The sequence below is a fragment of the Haliotis asinina genome, chromosome 2 (assembly GCF_037392515.1).
Source record: "Haliotis asinina isolate JCU_RB_2024 chromosome 2, JCU_Hal_asi_v2, whole genome shotgun sequence".
Taxonomy (NCBI): Eukaryota; Metazoa; Mollusca; class Gastropoda; order Lepetellida; family Haliotidae; genus Haliotis; species Haliotis asinina.
The window spans coordinates 57617137-57637080 of record NC_090281.1 but is presented as its reverse complement, the minus strand read 5'-3'; the positions used below and the strand labels follow the sequence as shown (position 1 = coordinate 57637080).

Genomic DNA, 19944 nt, shown 5'->3' with positions numbered 1-19944 from the left:
TAGGTGAAGGGAGAGCAGAGTGGCGCAGTGGAAGCGTGCTGGGCCCATAACCCAGAGGTCCGTGGATCGAAACCACGCTCTGCTAAAAACAACTTTTTCTTCTTTTCCAAGTTTGCAAATAAAATCATTCGGATGTTGTCTAGGCTTCAGTTTTAGAACATCCTGAAAATACACTTATTTTACACATTGATATATTTGAGTTTGTGTTAGAGCGAAGCACTATGTAACATATGCAGACCTGTGCATTTTCTTCTCATTATAAATGATCCAATCCTACATGAACAGACGGTGTTCTGATGCAATCGTCATTGATAGAGACATGTGTTGTAGCAAAAGGTAGGTGAAGGGAGAGCAGAGTGGCGCAGTGGAAGCGTGCTGGGCCCACAACCCAGAGGTCCGTGGATCGAAACCACGCTCTGCTAACAAGAACTTTTTCTTCTTTTTCAAGTTTGCAAATAAAACCATTCGCATGTTGTCTAGGCTTCACTATTAGAACATCCTGAAAATACACTTATTTTACACATTGATATATTTGTGTTTGTGTTAGAGTCAAGCACTATGTACGATGTGCAGACCTGTGCATTTTCTTCTCATTATAAATGATCCAATCCTACATGAACAGACGGTGTTCTGATGCAATCGTCATTGATAGAGACATGTGTTGTAGCAAAAGGTAGGTGAAGGGAGAGCAGAGTGGCGCAGTGGAAGCGTGCTGGGCCCATAACCCAGAGGTCCGTGGATCGAAACCACGCTCTGCTAAATGCAACTTTTTCTTCGTTTTCAAGTTTGCAAATAAAACCATTCCGATGTTGTCTAGGCTTCACTGTTAGAACATCCTGAAAATACACTTATTTTACACATTGATATATTTGAGTTTGTGTTAGAGTGAAGCACTATCTAACATATGCAGACCTGTGCATTTTCTTCTCATTATAAATGATCCAATCCTACATGAACAGACGGTGTTCTGATGCAATCGTCATTGATAGAGACATGTGTTGTAGCAAAAGGTAGGTGAAGGGAGAGCAGAGTGGCGCAGTGGAAGCGTGCTGGGCCCATAACCCAGAGGTCCGTGGATCGAAACCACGCTCTGCTAACTACAACTTTTTCTTCCTTTCCAAGTTTGCAAATAAAATCATTCGGATGTTGTCTAGGCTTCAGTTTTAGAACATCCTGAAAATACACTTATTTTACACATTGATATATTTGTGTTTGTGTTAGAGTGAAGCACTATCTAACATATGCAGACCTGTGCATTTTCTTCTCATTATAAATGATCCAATCCTACATGAAGAGACGGTGTTCTGATGCAATCGTCATTGATAGAGACATGTGTTGTAGCAAAAGGTAGGTGAAGGGAGAGCAGAGTGGCGCAGTGGAAGCGTGCTGGGCCCATAACCCAGAGGTCCGTGGATCGAAACCACGCTCTGCTAACAACAACTTTTTCTTCTTTTCCAAGTTTGCAAATAAAATCATTCGGATGTTGTCTAGGCTTCAGTTTTAGAACATCCTGAAAATACACTTATTTTACACATTGATATATTTGAGTTTGTGTTAGAGCGAAGCACTATGTAACATATGCAGACCTGTGCATTTTCTTCTCATTATAAATGATCCAATCCTACATGAACAGACGGTGTTCTGATGCAATCGTCATTGATAGAGACATGTGTTGTAGCAAAAGGTAGGTGAAGGGAGAGCAGAGTGGCGCAGTGGAAGCGTGCTGGGCCCACAACCCAGAGGTCCGTGGATCGAAACCACGCTCTGCTAACAAGAACTTTTTCTTCTTTTTCAAGTTTGCAAATAAAACCATTCGCATGTTGTCTAGGCTTCACTATTAGAACATCCTGAAAATACACTTATTTTACACATTGATATATTTGTGTTTGTGTTAGAGTCAAGCACTATGTACGATGTGCAGACCTGTGCATTTTCTTCTCATTATAAATGATCCAATCCTACATGAACAGACGGTGTTCTGATGCAATCGTCATTGATAGAGACATGTGTTGTAGCAAAAGGTAGGTGAAGGGAGAGCAGAGTGGCGCAGTGAAAGCGTGCTGGGCCCATAACCCAGAGGTCCGTGGATCGAAACCACGCTCTGCTAAATGCAACTTTTTCTTCGTTTTCAAGTTTGCAAATAAAACCATTCCGATGTTGTCTAGGCTTCACTGTTAGAACATCCTGAAAATACACTTATTTTACACATTGATATATTTGAGTTTGTGTTAGAGTGAAGCACTATCTAACATATGCAGACCTGTGCATTTTCTTCTCATTATAAATGATCCAATCCTACATGAACAGACGGTGTTCTGATGCAATCGTCATTGATAGAGACATGTGTTGTAGCAAAAGGTAGGTGAAGGGAGAGCAGAGTGGCGCAGTGGAAGCGTGCTGGGCCCATAACCCAGAGGTCCGTGGATCGAAACCACGCTCTGCTAACTGCAACTTTTTCTTCTTTTCCAAGTTTGCAAATAAAATCATTCGGATGTTGTCTAGGCTTCACTATTAGAACATCCTGAAAATACACTTATTTTACACATTGATATATTTGTGTTTGTGTTAGAGCAAAGCACTATGTAACATATGCAGACCTGTGCATTTTCTTCTCATTATAAATGATCCAATCCTACATGAACAGACGGTGTTCTGATGCAATCGTCATTGATAGAGACATGTGTTGTAGCAAAAGGTAGGTGAAGGGAGAGCAGAGTGGCGCAGTGGAAGCGTGCTGGGCCCATAACCCAGAGGTCCGTGGATCGAAACCACGCTCTGCTAACAACAACTTTTTCTTCTTTTCCAAGTTAGCAAATAAAATCATTCGGATGTTGTCTTGGCTTCAGTATTAGAACATCCTGAAAATACACTTATTTTACACATTGATATATTTGTGTTTGTGTTAGAGCGAAGCACTATGTAACATATGCAGACCTGTGCATTTTCTTCTCATTATAAATGATCCAATCCTACATGAGCAGACGTTGTTCTGATGCAATCGTCATTGATAGAGACATGTGTTGTAGCAAAAGGTAGGTGAAGGGAGAGCAGAGTGGCGCAGTGGAAGCGTCCTGGGCCCATAACCCAGAGGTCCGTGGATCGAAACCACGCTCTGCTAACAACAACTTTTTCTTCTTTTTCAAGTTTGCAAATAAAACCATTCGGATGTTGTCTAGGCTTCAGTATTAGAACATCCTGAAAATACACTTATTTTACACATTGATATATTTGTGTTTGTGTTAGAGCGAAGCACTATGTAACATATGCAGACCTGTGCATTTTCTTCTCATTATAAATGATCCAATCCTACATGAACAGACGGTGTTCTGATGCAATCGTCATTGATAGAGACATGTGTTGTAGCAAAAGGTAGGTGAAGGGAGAGCAGAGTGGCGCAGTGGAAGCGTGCTGGGCCCACAACCCAGAGGTCCGTGGATCGAAACCACGCTCTGCTAACAACAACTTTTTCTTCGTTTTCAAGTTTGCAAATAAAACCATTCGGATGTTGTCTAGGCTTCACTGTTAGAACATCCTGAAAATACACTTATTTTACACATTGATATATTTGTGTTTGTGTTAGAGCGAAGCACTATCTAACATATGCAGACCTGTGCATTTTCTTCTCATTATAAATGATCCAATCCTACATGAACAGACGGTGTTCTGATGCAATCGTCATTGATAGAGACATGTGTTGTAGCAAAAGGTAGGTGAAGGGAGAGCAGAGTGGCGCAGTGGAAGCGTGCTGGGCCCATAACCCAGAGGTCCGTGGATCGAAACCACGCTCTGCTAAATGCAACTTTTTCTTCGTTTTCAAGTTTGCAAATAAAACCAATCCGATGTTGTCTAGGCTTTACTGTTAGAACATCCTGAAAATACACTTATTTTACACATTGATATATTTGAGTTTGTGTTAGAGCGAAGCACTATGTAACATATGCAGACCTGTGCATTTTCTTCTCATTATAAATGATCCAATCCTACATGAACAGACGGTGTTCTGATGCAATCGTCATTGATAGAGACATGTGTTGTAGCAAAAGGTAGGTGAAGGGAGAGCAGAGTGGCGCAGTGGAAGCGTGCTGGGCCCATAACCCAGAGGTCCGTGGATCGAAACCACGCTCTGCTAACTACAACTTTTTCTTCTTTTCCAAGTTTGCAAATAAAATCATTCGGATGTTGTCTAGGCTTCAGTTTTAGAACATCCTGAAAATACACTTATTTTACACATTGATATATTTGTGTTTGTGTTAGAGTGAAGCACTATCTAACATATGCAGACCTGTGCATTTTCTTCTCATTATAAATGATCCAATCCTACATGAAGAGACGGTGTTCTGATGCAATCGTCATTGATAGAGACATGTGTTGTAGCAAAAGGTAGGTGAAGGGAGAGCAGAGTGGCGCAGTGGAAGCGTGCTGGGCCCATAACCCAGAGGTCCGTGGATCGAAACCACGCTCTGCTAACTACAACTTTTTCTTCTTTTCCAAGTTTGCAAATAAAATCATTCGGATGTTGTCTAGGCTTCAGTTTTAGAACATCCTGAAAATACACTTATTTTACACATTGATATATTTGAGTTTGTGTTAGAGCGAAGCACTATCTAACATATGCAGACCTGTGCATTTTCTTCTCATTATAAATGATCCAATCCTACATGAAGAGACGGTGTTCTGATGCAATCGTCATTGATAGAGACATGTGTTGTAGCAAAAGGTAGGTGAAGGGAGAGCAGAGTGGCGCAGTGGAAGCGTGCTGGGCCCACAACCCAGAGGTCCGTGGATCGAAACCACGCTCTGCTAACAAGAACTTTTTCTTCTTTTTCAAGTTTGCAAATAAAACCAATCCGATGTTGTCTAGGCTTTACTGTTAGAACATCCTGAAAATACACTTATTTTACACATTGATATATTTGAGTTTGTGTTAGAGCGAAGCACTATGTAACATATGCAGACCTGTGCATTTTCTTCTCATTATAAATGATCCAATCCTACATGAACAGACGGTGTTCTGATGCAATCGTCATTGATAGAGACATGTGTTGTAGCAAAAGGTAGGTGAAGGGAGAGCAGAGTGGCGCAGTGGAAGCGTGCTGGGCCCATAACCCAGAGGTCCGTGGATCGAAACCACGCTCTGCTAACTACAACTTTTTCTTCTTTTCCAAGTTTGCAAATAAAATCATTCGGATGTTGTCTAGGCTTCAGTTTTAGAACATCCTGAAAATACACTTATTTTACACATTGATATATTTGTGTTTGTGTTAGAGTGAAGCACTATCTAACATATGCAGACCTGTGCATTTTCTTCTCATTATAAATGATCCAATCCTACATGAACAGACGGTGTTCTGATGCAATCGTCATTGATAGAGACATGTGTTGTAGCAAAAGGTAGGTGAAGGGAGAGCAGAGTGGCGCAGTGGAAGCGTGCTGGGCCCATAACCCAGAGGTCCGTGGATCGAAACCACGCTCTGCTAACTACAACTTTTTCTTCTTTTCCAAGTTTGCAAATAAAATCATTCGGATGTTGTCTAGGCTTCAGTTTTAGAACATCCTGAAAATACACTTATTTTACACATTGATATATTTGAGTTTGTGTTAGAGCGAAGCACTATCTAACATATGCCGACCTGTGCATTTTCTTCTCATTATAAATGATCCAATCCTACATGAAGAGACGGTGTTCTGATGCAATCGTCATTGATAGAGACATGTGTTGTAGCAAAAGGTAGGTGAAGGGAGAGCAGAGTGGCGCAGTGGAAGCGTGCTGGGCCCACAACCCAGAGGTCCGTGGATCGAAACCACGCTCTGCTAACAACAACTTTTTCTTCTTTTTCAAGTTTGCAAATAAAACCATTCGCATGTTGTCTAGGCTTCACTATTAGAACATCCTGAAAATACACTTATTTTACACATTGATATATTTGTGTTTGTGTTAGAGTCAAGCACTATGTACCATATGCAGACCTGTGCATCTTCTTCTCATTATAAATGATCCAATCCTACATGAAGAGACGGTGTTCTGATGCAATCGTCATTGATAGAGACATGTGTTGTAGCAAAAGGTAGGTGAAGGGAGAGCAGAGTGGCGCAGTGGAAGCGTGCTGGGCCCATAACCCAGAGGTCCGTGGATCGAAACCACGCTCTGCTAACTACAACTTTTTCTTCTTTTCCAAGTTTGCAAATAAAATCATTCGGATGTTGTCTAGGCTTTACTGTTAGAACATCCTGAAAATACACTTATTTTACACATTGATATATTTGTGTTTGTGTTGGAGCGAAGCACTATGTAACATATGCAGACCTGTGCATTTTCTTCTCATTATAAATGATCCAATCCTACATGAACAGACGGTGTTCTGATGCAATCGTCATTGATAGAGACATGTGTTGTAGCAAAAGGTAGGTGAAGGGAGAGCAGAGTGGCGCAGTGGAAGCGTGCTGGGCCCACAACCCAGAGGTCCGTGGATCGAAACCACTCTCTGCTAACAACAACTTTTTCTTCTTTTCCAAGTTTGCATATAAAATCATTCGGATGTTGTCTAGGCTTCAGTATTAGAACATCCTGAAAATACACTTATTTTACACATTGATATATTTGTGTTTGTGTTAGAGCCAAGCACTATGTAACATATGCAGACCTGTGCATTTTCTTCTCATTATAAATGATCCAATCCTACATGAACAGACGGTGTTCTGATGCAATCGTCATTGATAGAGACATGTGTTGTAGCAAAAGGTAGGTGAAGGGAGAGCAGAGTGGCGCAGTGGAAGCGTGCTGGGCCCATAACCCAGAGGTCCGTGGATCGAAACCACGCTCTGCTAAATGCAACTTTTTCTTCGTTTTCAAGTTTGCAAATAAAACCAATCCGATGTTGTCCAGGCTTCACTGTTAGAACATCCTGAAAATACACTTATTTTACACATTGATATATTTGAGTTTGTGTTAGAGCAAAGCACTATGTAACATATGCAGACCTGTGCATTTTCTTCTCATTATAAATGATCCAATCCTACATGAACAGACGGTGTTCTGATGCAATCGTCATTGATAGAGACATGTGTTGTAGCAAAAGGTAGGTGAAGGGAGAGCAGAGTGGCGCAGTGGAAGCGTGCTGGGCCCACAACCCAGAGGTCCGTGGATCGAAACCACGCTCTGCTAACAACAACTTTTTCTTCTTTTTCAAGTTTGCAAATAAAACCATTCGGATGTTGTCTAGGCTTCACTGTTAGAACATCCTGAAAATACACTTATTTTACACATTGATATATTTGTGTTTGTGTTAGAGCGAAGCACTATGTACCATATGCAGACCTGTGCATTTTCTTCTCATTATAAATGATCCAATCCTACATGAACAGACGGTGTTCTGATGCAATCGTCATTGATAGAGACATGTGTTGTAGCAAAAGGTAGGTGAAGGGAGAGCAGAGTGGCGCAGTGGAAGCGTGCTGGGCCCATAACCCAGAGGTCCGTGGATCGAAACCACGCTCTGCTAAATACAACTTTTTCTTCGTTTTCAAGTTTGCAAATAAAACCAATCCGATGTTGTCTAGGCTTTACTGTTGGAACATCCTGAAAATACACTTATTTTACACATTGATATATTTGAGTTTGTGTTAGAGCGAAGCACTATGTAACATATGCAGACCTGTGCATTTTCTTCTCATTATAAATGATCCAATCCTACATGAACAGACGGTGTTCTGATGCAATCGTCATTGATAGAGACATGTGTTGTAGCAAAAGGTAGGTGAAGGGAGAGCAGAGTGGCGCAGTGGAAGCGTGCTGGGCCCATAACCCAGAGGTCCGTGGATCGAAACCACGCTCTGCTAACTACAACTTTTTCTTCTTTTCCAAGTTTGCAAATAAAATCATTCGGATGTTGTCTAGGCTTCAGTTTTAGAACATCCTGAAAATACACTTATTTTACACATTGATATATTTGAGTTTGTGTTAGAGCGAAGCACTATGTAACATATGCAGACCTGTGCATTTTCTTCTCATTATAAATGATCCAATCCTACATGAACAGACGGTGTTCTGATGCAATCGTCATTGATAGAGACATGTGTTGTAGCAAAAGGTAGGTGAAGGGAGAGCAGAGTGGCGCAGTGGAAGCGTGCTGGGCCCACAACCCAGAGGTCCGTGGATCGAAACCACGCTCTGCTAACAAGAACTTTTTCTTCGTTTTCAAGTTTGCAAATAAAACCATTCGCATATTTTCTAGGCTTCACTATTAGAACATCCTGAAAATACACTTATTTTACACATTGATATATTTGTGTTTGTGTTAGAGCGAAGCACTATGTAACATATGCAGACCTGTGCATTTTCTTCTCATTATAAATGATCCAATCCTACATGAACAGACGGTGTTCTGATGCAATCGTCATTGATAGAGACATGTGTTGTAGCAAAAGGTAGGTGAAGGGAGAGCAGAGTGGCGCAGTGGAAGCGTGCTGGGCCCACAACCCAGAGGTCCGTGGATCGAAACCACGCTCTGCTAACAACAACTTTTTCTTCTTTTTCAAGTTTGCAAATAAAACCATTCGGATGTTGTCTAGGCTTCACTGTTAGAACATCCTGAAAATACACTTATTTTACACATTGATATATTTGTGTTTGTGTTAGAGCGAAGCACTATGTACCATATGCAGACCTGTGCATTTTCTTCTCATTATAAATGATCCAATCCTACATGAACAGACGGTGTTCTGATGCAATCGTCATTGATAGAGACATGTGTTGTAGCAAAAGGTAGGTGAAGGGAGAGCAGAGTGGCGCAGTGGAAGCGTGCTGGGCCCATAACCCAGAGGTCCGTGGATCGAAACCACGCTCTGCTAACTACAACTTTTTCTTCTTTTCCAAGTTTGCAAATAAAATCATTCGGATGTTGTCTAGGCTTCAGTTTTAGAACATCCTGAAAATACACTTATTTTACACATTGATATATTTGAGTTTGTGTTAGAGCGAAGCACTATGTAACATATGCAGACCTGTGCATTTTCTTCTCATTATAAATGATCCAATCCTACATGAACAGACGGTGTTCTGATGCAATCGTCATTGATAGAGACATGTGTTGTAGCAAAAGGTAGGTGAAGGGAGAGCAGAGTGGCGCAGTGGAAGCGTGCTGGGCCCATAACCCAGAGGTCCGTGGATCGAAACCACGCTCTGCTAAATGCAACTTTTTCTTCGTTTTCAAGTTTGCAAATAAAACCAATCCGATGTTGTCTAGGCTTTACTGTTAGAACATCCTGAAAATACACTTATTTTACACATTGATATATTTGTGTTTGTGTTAGAGCGAAGCACTATGTAACATATGCAGACCTGTGCATTTTCTTCTCATTATAAATGATCCAATCCTACATGAACAGACGGTGTTCTGATGCAATCGTCATTGATAGAGACATGTGTTGTAGCAAAAGGTAGGTGAAGGGAGAGCAGAGTGGCGCAGTGGAAGCGTGCTGGGCCCATAACCCAGAGGTCCGTGGATCGAAACCACGCTCTGCTAACTACAACTTTTTCTTCTTTTCCAAGTTTGCAAATAAAATCATTCGGATGTTGCCTAGGCTTCAGTATTAGAACATCCTGAAAATACACTTATTTTACACATTGATATATTTGTGTTTGTGTTAGAGCGAAGCACTATGTAACATATGCAGACCTGTGCATTTTCTTCTCATTATAAATGATCCAATCCTACATGAACAGACGGTGTTCTGATGCAATCGTCATTGATAGAGACATGTGTTGTAGCAAAAGGTAGGTGAAGGGAGAGCAGAGTGGCGCAGTGGAAGCGTGCTGGGCCCATAACCCAGAGGTCCCTGGATCGAAACCACGCTCTGCTAACAACAACTTTTTCTTCTTTTTCAAGTTTGCAAATAAAACCATTCGGATGTTGTCTAGGCTTCACTGTTAGAACATCCTGAAAATACACTTATTTTACACATTGATATATTTGTGTTTGTGTTAGAGCGAAGCACTATGTACCATATGCAGACCTGTGCATTTTCTTCTCATTATAAATGATCCAATCCTACATGAACAGACGGTGTTCTGATGCAATCGTCATTGATAGAGACATGTGTTGTAGCAAAAGGTAGGTGAAGGGAGAGCAGAGTGGCGCAGTGGAAGCGTGCTGGGCCCATAACCCAGAGGTCCGTGGATCGAAACCACGCTCTGCTAAATCTAACTTTTTCTTCGTTTTCAAGTTTGCAAATAAAACCAATCCGATGTTGTCTAGGCTTTACTGTTGGAACATCCTGAAAATACACTTATTTTACACATTGATATATTTGAGTTTGTGTTAGAGCAAAGCACTATGTAACATATGCAGACCTGTGCATTTTCTTCTCATTATAAATGATCCAATCCTACATGAACAGACGGTGTTCTGATGCAATCGTCATTGATAGAGACATGTGTTGTAGCAAAAGGTAGGTGAAGGGAGAGCAGAGTGGCGCAGTGGAAGCGTGCTGGGCCCATAACCCAGAGGTCCGTGGATCGAAACCACGCTCTGCTAACTACAACTTTTTCTTCTTTTCCAAGTTTGCAAATAAAATCATTCGGATGTTGTCTAGGCTTCAGTTTTAGAACATCCTGAAAATACACTTATTTTACACATTGATATATTTGAGTTTGTGTTAGAGCGAAGCACTATGTAACATATGCAGACCTGTGCATTTTCTTCTCATTATAAATGATCCAATCCTACATGAACAGACGGTGTTCTGATGCAATCGTCATTGATAGAGACATGTGTTGTAGCAAAAGGTAGGTGAAGGGAGAGCAGAGTGGCGCAGTGGAAGCGTGCTGGGCCCACAACCCAGAGGTCCGTGGATCGAAACCACGCTCTGCTAACAAGAACTTTTTCTTCGTTTTCAAGTTTGCAAATAAAACCATTCGCATATTTTCTAGGCTTCACTATTAGAACATCCTGAAAATACACTTATTTTACACATTGATATATTTGTGTTTGTGTTAGAGCGAAGCACTATGTAACATATGCAGACCTGTGCATTTTCTTCTCATTATAAATGATCCAATCCTACATGAACAGACGGTGTTCTGATGCAATCGTCATTGATAGAGACATGTGTTGTAGCAAAAGGTAGGTGAAGGGAGAGCAGAGTGGCGCAGTGGAAGCGTGCTGGGCCCACAACCCAGAGGTCCGTGGATCGAAACCACGCTCTGCTAACAACAACTTTTTCTTCTTTTTCAAGTTTGCAAATAAAACCATTCGGATGTTTTCTAGGCTTCACTGTTAGAACATCCTGAAAATACACTTATTTTACACATTGATATATTTGTGTTTGTGTTAGAGCGAAGCACTATGTACCATATGCAGACCTGTGCATTTTCTTCTCATTATAAATGATCCAATCCTACATGAAGAGACGGTGTTCTGATGCAATCGTCATTGATAGAGACATGTGTTGTAGCAAAAGGTAGGTGAAGGGAGAGCAGAGTGGCGCAGTGGAAGCGTGCTGGGCCCATAACCCAGAGGTCCGTGGATCGAAACCACGCTCTGCTAACTACAACTTTTTCTTCTTTTCCAAGTTTGCAAATAAAATCATTCGGATGTTGTCTAGGCTTCAGTTTTAGAACATCCTGAAAATACACTTATTTTACACATTGATATATTTGAGTTTGTGTTAGAGCGAAGCACTATGTAACATATGCAGACCTGTGCATTTTCTTCTCATTATAAATGATCCAATCCTACATGAAGAGACGGTGTTCTGATGCAATCGTCATTGATAGAGACATGTGTTGTAGCAAAAGGTAGGTGAAGGGAGAGCAGAGTGGCGCAGTGGAAGCGTGCTGGGCCCATAACCCAGAGGTCCGTGGATCGAAACCACGCTCTGCTAAATGCAACTTTTTCTTCGTTTTCAAGTTTGCAAATAAAACCAATCCGATGTTGTCTAGGCTTTACTGTTAGAACATCCTGAAAATACACTTATTTTACACATTGATATATTTGTGTTTGTGTTAGAGCGAAGCACTATGTAACATATGCAGACCTGTGCATTTTCTTCTCATTATAAATGATCCAATCCTACATGAACAGACGGTGTTCTGATGCAATCGTCATTGATAGAGACATGTGTTGTAGCAAAAGGTAGGTGAAGGGAGAGCAGAGTGGCGCAGTGGAAGCGTGCTGGGCCCACAACCCAGAGGTCCGTGGATCGAAACCACGCTCTGCTAACAAGAACTTTTTCTTCGTTTTCAAGTTTGCAAATAAAACCATTCGCATATTTTCTAGGCTTCACTATTAGAACATCCTGAAAATACACTTATTTTACACATTGATATATTTGTGTTTGTGTTAGAGCGAAGCACTATGTAACATATGCAGACCTGTGCATTTTCTTCTCATTATAAATGATCCAATCCTACATGAACAGACGGTGTTCTGATGCAATCGTCATTGATAGAGACATGTGTTGTAGCAAAAGGTAGGTGAAGGGAGAGCAGAGTGGCGCAGTGGAAGCGTGCTGGGCCCACAACCCAGAGGTCCGTGGATCGAAACCACGCTCTGCTAACAACAATTTTTTCTTCTTTTTCAAGTTTGCAAATAAAACCATTCGGATGTTTTCTAGGCTTCACTGTTAGAACATCCTGAAAATACACTTATTTTACACATTGATATATTTGTGTTTGTGTTAGAGCGAAGCACTATGTACCATATGCAGACCTGTGCATTTTCTTCTCATTATAAATGATCCAATCCTACATGAAGAGACGGTGTTCTGATGCAATCGTCATTGATAGAGACATGTGTTGTAGCAAAAGGTAGGTGAAGGGAGAGCAGAGTGGCGCAGTGGAAGCGTGCTGGGCCCATAACCCAGAGGTCCGTGGATCGAAACCACGCTCTGCTAACTACAACTTTTTCTTCTTTTCCAAGTTTGCAAATAAAATCATTCGGATGTTGTCTAGGCTTCAGTTTTAGAACATCCTGAAAATACACTTATTTTACACATTGATATATTTGAGTTTGTGTTAGAGCGAAGCACTATGTAACATATGCAGACCTGTGCATTTTCTTCTCATTATAAATGATCCAATCCTACATGAAGAGACGGTGTTCTGATGCAATCGTCATTGATAGAGACATGTGTTGTAGCAAAAGGTAGGTGAAGGGAGAGCAGAGTGGCGCAGTGGAAGCGTGCTGGGCCCATAACCCAGAGGTCCGTGGATCGAAACCACGCTCTGCTAAATGCAACTTTTTCTTCGTTTTCAAGTTTGCAAATAAAACCAATCCGATGTTGTCTAGGCTTTACTGTTAGAACATCCTGAAAATACACTTATTTTACACATTGATATATTTGTGTTTGTGTTAGAGCGAAGCACTATGTAACATATGCAGACCTGTGCATTTTCTTCTCATTATAAATGATCCAATCCTACATGAACAGACGGTGTTCTGATGCAATCGTCATTGATAGAGACATGTGTTGTAGCAAAAGGTAGGTGAAGGGAGAGCAGAGTGGCGCAGTGGAAGCGTGCTGGGCCCATAACCCAGAGGTCCGTGGATCGAAACCACGCTCTGCTAACTACAACTTTTTCTTCTTTTCCAAGTTTGCAAATAAAATCATTCGGATGTTGCCTAGGCTTCAGTATTAGAACATCCTGAAAATACACTTATTTTACACATTGATATATTTGTGTTTGTGTTAGAGCGAAGCACTATGTAACATATGCAGACCTGTGCATTTTCTTCTCATTATAAATGATGAAATCCTACATGAACAGACGGTGTTCTGATGCAATCGTCATTGATAGAGACATGTGTTGTAGCAAAAGGTAGGTGAAGGGAGAGCAGAGTGGCGCAGTGGAAGCGTGCTGGGCCCATAACCCAGAGGTCCCTGGATCGAAACCACGCTCTGCTAACAACAACTTTTTCTTCTTTTCCAAGTTTGCAAATAAAATCATTCGGATGTTGTCTAGGCTTCAGTTTTAGAACATCCTGAAAATACACTTATTTTACACATTGATATATTTGTGTTTGTGTTAGAGCGAAGCACTATGTAACATATGCAGACCTGTGCATTTTCTTCTCATTATAAATGATCCAATCCTACATGAAGAGACGGTGTTCTGATGCAATCGTCATTGATAGAGACATGTGTTGTAGCAAAAGGTAGGTGAAGGGAGAGCAGAGTGGCGCAGTGGAAGCGTGCTGGGCCCACAACCCAGAGGTCCGTGGATCGAAACCACACTCTGCTAACAAGAACTTTTTCTTCTTTTTCAAGTTTGCAAATAAAACCATTCGCATGTTGTCTAGGCTTCACTATTAGAACATCCTGAAAATACACTTATTTTACACATTGATATATTTGTGTTTGTGTTAGAGTCAAGCACTATCTAACATATGCAGACCTGTGCATTTTCTTCTCATTATAAATGATGAAATCCTACATGAAGAGACGGTGTTCTGATGCAATCGTCATTGATAGAGACATGTGTTGTAGCAAAAGGTAGGTGAAGGGAGAGCAGAGTGGCGCAGTGGAAGCGTGCTGGGCCCATAACCCAGAGGTCCGTGGATCGAAACCACGCTCTGCTAAATGCAACTTTTTCTTCGTTTCCAAGTTTGCAAATAAAACCAATCCGATGTTGTCTAGGCTTCACTGTTAGAACATCCTGAAAATACACTTATTTTACACATTGATATATTTGAGTTTGTGTTAGAGCGAAGCACTATGTAACATATGCAGACCTGTGCATTTTCTTCTCATTATAAATGATCCAATCCTACATGAACAGACGGTGTTCTGATGCAATCGTCATTGATAGAGACATGTGTTGTAGCAAAACGTAGGTGAAGGGAGAGCAGAGTGGCGCAGTGGAAGCGTGCTGGGCCCATAACCCAGAGGTCCGTGGATCGAAACCACGCTCTGCTAACAACAACTTTTTCTTCTTTTCCAAGTTTGCAAATAAAATCATTCGGATGTTGTCTAGGCTTCAGTACTAGAACATCCTGAAAATACACTTATTTTACACATTGATATATTTGTGTTTGTGTTAGAGCGAAGCACTATGTAACATATGCAGACCTGTGCATTTTCTTCTCATTATAAATGATCCAATCCTACATGAAGAGACGGTGTTCTGATGCAATCGTCATTGATAGAGACATGTGTTGTAGCAAAAGGTAGGTGAAGGGAGAGCAGAGTGGCGCAGTGGAAGCGTGCTGGGCCCACAACCCAGAGGTCCGTGGATCGAAACCACGCTCTGCTAACAACAACTTTTTCTTCTTTTTCAAGTTTGCAAATAAAACCATTCGGATGTTGTCTAGGCTTCACTGTTAGAACATCCTGAAAATACACTTATTTTACACATTGATATATTTGTGTTTGTGTTAGAGCGAAGCACTATGTACCATATGCAGACCTGTGCATTTTCTTCTCATTATAAATGATCCAATCCTACATGAACAGACGGTGTTCTGATGCAATCGTCATTGATAGAGACATGTGTTGTAGCAAAAGGTAGGTGAAGGGAGAGCAGAGTGGCGCAGTGGAAGCGTGCTGGGCCCATAACCCAGAGGTCCGTGGATCGAAACCACGCTCTGCTAAATGCAACTTTTTCTTCGTTTTCAAGTTTGCAAATAAAACCAATCCGATGTTGTCTAGGCTTTACTGTTAGAACATCCTGAAAATACACTTATTTTACACATTGATATATTTGTGTTTGTGTTAGAGTGAAGCACTATGTAACATATGCAGACCTGTGCATTTTCTTCTCATTATAAATGATGAAATCCTACATGAACAGACGGTGTTCTGATGCAATCGTCATTGATAGAGACATGTGTTGTAGCAAAAGGTAGGTGAAGGGAGAGCAGAGTGGCGCAGTGGAAGCGTGCTGGGCCCATAACCCAGAGGTCCGTGGATCGAAACCACGCTCTGCTAAATGCAACTTTTTCTTCGTTTTCAAGTTTGCAAATAAAACCATTCGGATGTTGTCTAGGCTTCACTATTAGAACATCCTGAAAATACACTTATTTTACACATTGATATATTTGTGTTTGTGTTAGAGCGAAGCACTATGTAACATATGCAGACCTGTGCATTTTCTTCTCATTATAAATGATCCAATCCTACATGAACAGACGGTGTTCTGATGCAATCGTCATTGATAGAGACATGTGTTGTAGCAAAAGGTAGGTGAAGGGAGAGCAGAGTGGCGCAGTGGAAGCGTGCTGGGCCCACAACCCAGAGGTCCGTGGATCGAAACCACGCTCTGCTAACAACAACTTTTTCTTCTTTTTCAAGTTTGCAAATAAAACCATTCGGATGTTGTCTAGGCTTCACTGTTAGAACATCCTGAAAATACACTTATTTTACACATTGATATATTTGTGTTTGTGTTAGAGCGAAGCACTATGTACCATATGCAGACCTGTGCATTTTCTTCTCATTATAAATGATCCAATCCTACATGAACAGACGGTGTTCTGATGCAATCGTCATTGATAGAGACATGTGTTGTAGCAAAAGGTAGGTGAAGGGAGAGCAGAGTGGCGCAGTGGAAGCGTGCTGGGCCCATAACCCAGAGGTCCGTGGATCGAAACCACGCTCTGCTAAATGCAACTTTTTCTTCGTTTTCAAGTTTGCAAATAAAACCAATCCGATGTTGTCTAGGCTTTACTGTTAGAACATCCTGAAAATACACTTATTTTACACATTGATATATTTGTGTTTGTGTTAGAGTGAAGCACTATGTAACATATGCAGACCTGTGCATTTTCTTCTCATTATAAATGATGAAATCCTACATGAACAGACGGTGTTCTGATGCAATCGTCATTGATAGAGACATGTGTTGTAGCAAAAGGTAGGTGAAGGGAGAGCAGAGTGGCGCAGTGGAAGCGTGCTGGGCCCATAACCCAGAGGTCCGTGGATCGAAACCACGCTCTGCTAACTACAACTTTTTCTTCGTTTTCAAGTTTGCAAATAAAACCATTCGGATGTTGTCTAGGCTTCACTATTAGAACATCCTGAAAATACACTTATTTTACACATTGATATATTTGTGTTTGTGTTAGAGCGAAGCACTATGTAACATATGCAGACCTGTGCATTTTCTTCTCATTATAAATGATCCAAGTCCTACATGAACAGACGGTGTTCTGATGCAATCGTCATTGATAGAGACATGTGTTGTAGCAAAAGGTAGGTGAAGGGAGAGCAGAGTGGCGCAGTGGAAGCGTGCTGGGCCCATAACCCAGAGGTCCGTGGATCGAAACCACGCTCTGCTAACTACAACATTTTCTTTGTTTTCACGTTTGCAAATAAAACCATTCGGATGTTGTTAAGGTTTCACTATTAGAACATCCTGAAAATACACTTATTTTATACATTGATGTATTTGTGTTGGTGTTAGAGCGAAGCACTATGTAACATATGCAGACCTGTGCATTTTCTTCTCATTATAAATGCTGAAATCCTACATGAACAGACGTTGTTCTGATGCAATCGTCATTGATAGAGACATGTGTTGTAGCAAAAGGTAGGTGAAGGGAGAGCAGAGTGGCGCAGTGGAAGCGTGCTGGGCCCATAACCCAGAGGTCCCTGGATCGAAACCACGCTCTGCTAACTACAACTTTTTCTTCGTTTTGAAGTTTGCAAATAAAACCATTCAGTTGTTGTCTACGCTTCACTATTAGAACATCCTGAAAATTCACTTATTTTACACATTGATATATTTGTGTTTGTGTTAGAGTGAAGCACTATGTAACATGTGCAGACCTGTGCATTTTCTTCTCATTATAAATGCTGAAATCCTACATGAACAGACGGTGTTCTGATGCAATCGTCATTGATAGAGACATGTGTTGTAGCAAAAGGTAGGTGAAGGGAGAGCAGAGTGGCGCAGTGGAAGCGTGCTGGGCCCATAACCCAGAGGTCCGTGGATCGAAACCACGCTCTGCTAACTACAACATTTTCTTTGTTTTCACGTTTGCAAATAAAACCATTCGGATGTTGTCTAGGCTTCAATATTAGAACATCCTGAAAATACACTTATTTTACACATTGATATATTTGTGTTTGTCTTAGAGTAAAGCACTATGTAACATGTGCAGACCTGTGCATTTTCTTCTCATTATAAATGCTGAAATCCTACATGAACAGACGGTGTTCTGATGCAATCGTCATTGATAGAGACATGTGTTGTAGCAAAAGGTAGGTGAAGGGAGAGCAGAGTGGCGCAGTGGAAGCGTGCTGGGCCCATAACCCAGAGGTCCGTGGATCGAAACCACGCTCTGCTAACTACAACATTTTCTTTGTTTTCACGTTTGCAAATAAAACCATTCGGATGTTGTCTAGGCTTCAATATTAGAACATCCTGAAAATACACTTATTTTATACATTGATATATTTGTGTTGGTGTTAGAGCGAAGCACTATGTAACATATGCAGACCTGTGCATTTTCTTCTCATTATAAATGCTGAAATCCTACATGAACAGACGTTGTTCTGATGCAATCGTCATTGATAGAGACATGTGTTGTAGCAAAAGGTAGGTGAAGGGAGAGCAGAGTGGCGCAGTGGAAGCGTGCTGGGCCCATAACCCAGAGCTCCGTGGATCGAAACCACGCTCTGCTAACTACAACTTTTTCTTCGTTTTGAAGTTTGGAAATAAAACCATTCAGTTGTTGTCTAGGCTTCACTATTAGAACATCCTGAAAATTCACTTATTTTACACATTGATATATTTGTGTTTGTGTTAGAGTGAAGCACTATGTAACATGTGCAGACCTGTGCATTTTCTTCTCATTATAAATGCTGAAATCCTACATGAACAGACGGTGTTCTGATGCAATCGTCATTGATAGAGACATGTGTTGTAGCAAAAGGTAGGTGAAGGGAGAGCAGAGTGGCGCAGTGGAAGCGTGCTGGGCCCACAACCCAGAGGTCCGTGGATCGAAACCACGCTCTGCTAACTACAACATTTTCTTTGTTTTCACGTTTGCAAATAAAACCATTCGGATGTTGTCTAGGCTTCAATATTAGAACATCCTGAAAATACACTTATTTTACACATTGATATATTTGTGTTTGTGTTAGAGTGAAGCACTATGTAACATGTGCAGACCTGTGCATTTTCTTCTCATTATAAATGCTGAAATCCTACATGAACAGACGGTGTTCTGATGCAATCGTCATTGATAGAGACATGTGTTGTAGCAAAAGGTAGGTGAAGGGAGAGCAGAGTGGCGCAGTGGAAGCGTGCTGGGCCCATAACCCAGAGGTCCGTGGATCGAAACCACGCTCTGCTAACTACAACATTTTCTTTGTTTTCACGTTTGCAAATAAAACAATTTGGATGTTGTCTAGGCTTCAATATTAGAACATCCTGAAAATACACTTATTTTACACATTGATATATTTGTGTTGGTGTTAGAGTGAAGCACTATGTAACATATGCAGACCTGTGCATTTTCTTCTCATTATAAATGATCCAATCCTACATGAACAGACGGTGTTCTGATGCAATCGTCATTGATAGAGACATGTGTTGTAGCAAAAGGTAGGTGAAGGGAGAGCAGAGTGGCGCAGTGGAAGCATGCTGGGCCCATAACCCAGAGGTCCGTGGATCGAAACCACGCTCTGCTAACTACAACTTTTTCTTCTTTTCCAAGTTTGCAAATAAAACCATTCGGATGTTGTCTAGGCTTCAGTATTAGAACATCCTGAAAATACACTTATTTTACACATTGATATATTTGTGTTTGTGTTAGAGCGAAGCACTATGTAACATATGCAGACCTGTGCATTTTCTTCTCATTATAAATGATCCAAGTCCTACATGAACAGACGGTGTTCTGATGCAATCGTCATTGATAGAGACATGTGTTGTAGCAAAAGGTAGGTGAAGGGAGAGCAGAGTGGCGCAGTGGAAGCGTGCTGGGCCCATAACCCAGAGGT

The 19944-nt window shown here is 41.2% G+C and overlaps 17 non-coding genes across 17 annotated transcripts; all 17 read left to right on the top strand.

The window, feature by feature from the left end:
- Positions 1-350: 350 nt before the first annotated feature.
- Trnav-cac (transfer RNA valine (anticodon CAC)) lies at positions 351-422 on the top strand. Its single transcript has one exon. It is a non-coding gene; the product is annotated as a tRNA-Val (tRNA).
- Positions 423-1698: 1276 nt separating this feature from the next.
- Positions 1699-1770, top strand: Trnav-cac (transfer RNA valine (anticodon CAC)). The gene has a single exon. It is a non-coding gene; the product is annotated as a tRNA-Val (tRNA).
- Positions 1771-3383: 1613 nt separating this feature from the next.
- On the top strand, positions 3384-3455 carry Trnav-cac (transfer RNA valine (anticodon CAC)). Its single transcript has one exon. It is a non-coding gene; the product is annotated as a tRNA-Val (tRNA).
- A 1276-nt stretch (positions 3456-4731) lies between these two features.
- Positions 4732-4803, top strand: Trnav-cac (transfer RNA valine (anticodon CAC)). The gene has a single exon. It is a non-coding gene; the product is annotated as a tRNA-Val (tRNA).
- A 939-nt stretch (positions 4804-5742) lies between these two features.
- On the top strand, positions 5743-5814 carry Trnav-cac (transfer RNA valine (anticodon CAC)). The gene has a single exon. It is a non-coding gene; the product is annotated as a tRNA-Val (tRNA).
- A 602-nt stretch (positions 5815-6416) lies between these two features.
- On the top strand, positions 6417-6488 carry Trnav-cac (transfer RNA valine (anticodon CAC)). Its single transcript has one exon. It is a non-coding gene; the product is annotated as a tRNA-Val (tRNA).
- A 602-nt stretch (positions 6489-7090) lies between these two features.
- On the top strand, positions 7091-7162 carry Trnav-cac (transfer RNA valine (anticodon CAC)). The gene has a single exon. It is a non-coding gene; the product is annotated as a tRNA-Val (tRNA).
- A 939-nt stretch (positions 7163-8101) lies between these two features.
- Trnav-cac (transfer RNA valine (anticodon CAC)) lies at positions 8102-8173 on the top strand. Its single transcript has one exon. It is a non-coding gene; the product is annotated as a tRNA-Val (tRNA).
- A 265-nt stretch (positions 8174-8438) lies between these two features.
- Trnav-cac (transfer RNA valine (anticodon CAC)) lies at positions 8439-8510 on the top strand. The gene has a single exon. It is a non-coding gene; the product is annotated as a tRNA-Val (tRNA).
- A 2287-nt stretch (positions 8511-10797) lies between these two features.
- Positions 10798-10869, top strand: Trnav-cac (transfer RNA valine (anticodon CAC)). The gene has a single exon. It is a non-coding gene; the product is annotated as a tRNA-Val (tRNA).
- A 265-nt stretch (positions 10870-11134) lies between these two features.
- Positions 11135-11206, top strand: Trnav-cac (transfer RNA valine (anticodon CAC)). The gene has a single exon. It is a non-coding gene; the product is annotated as a tRNA-Val (tRNA).
- Positions 11207-12145: 939 nt separating this feature from the next.
- Trnav-cac (transfer RNA valine (anticodon CAC)) lies at positions 12146-12217 on the top strand. Its single transcript has one exon. It is a non-coding gene; the product is annotated as a tRNA-Val (tRNA).
- A 265-nt stretch (positions 12218-12482) lies between these two features.
- Positions 12483-12554, top strand: Trnav-cac (transfer RNA valine (anticodon CAC)). Its single transcript has one exon. It is a non-coding gene; the product is annotated as a tRNA-Val (tRNA).
- Positions 12555-14167: 1613 nt separating this feature from the next.
- Positions 14168-14239, top strand: Trnav-cac (transfer RNA valine (anticodon CAC)). Its single transcript has one exon. It is a non-coding gene; the product is annotated as a tRNA-Val (tRNA).
- A 939-nt stretch (positions 14240-15178) lies between these two features.
- Trnav-cac (transfer RNA valine (anticodon CAC)) lies at positions 15179-15250 on the top strand. The gene has a single exon. It is a non-coding gene; the product is annotated as a tRNA-Val (tRNA).
- A 939-nt stretch (positions 15251-16189) lies between these two features.
- On the top strand, positions 16190-16261 carry Trnav-cac (transfer RNA valine (anticodon CAC)). Its single transcript has one exon. It is a non-coding gene; the product is annotated as a tRNA-Val (tRNA).
- A 2625-nt stretch (positions 16262-18886) lies between these two features.
- Trnav-cac (transfer RNA valine (anticodon CAC)) lies at positions 18887-18958 on the top strand. Its single transcript has one exon. It is a non-coding gene; the product is annotated as a tRNA-Val (tRNA).
- Positions 18959-19944: the final 986 nt, after the last annotated feature.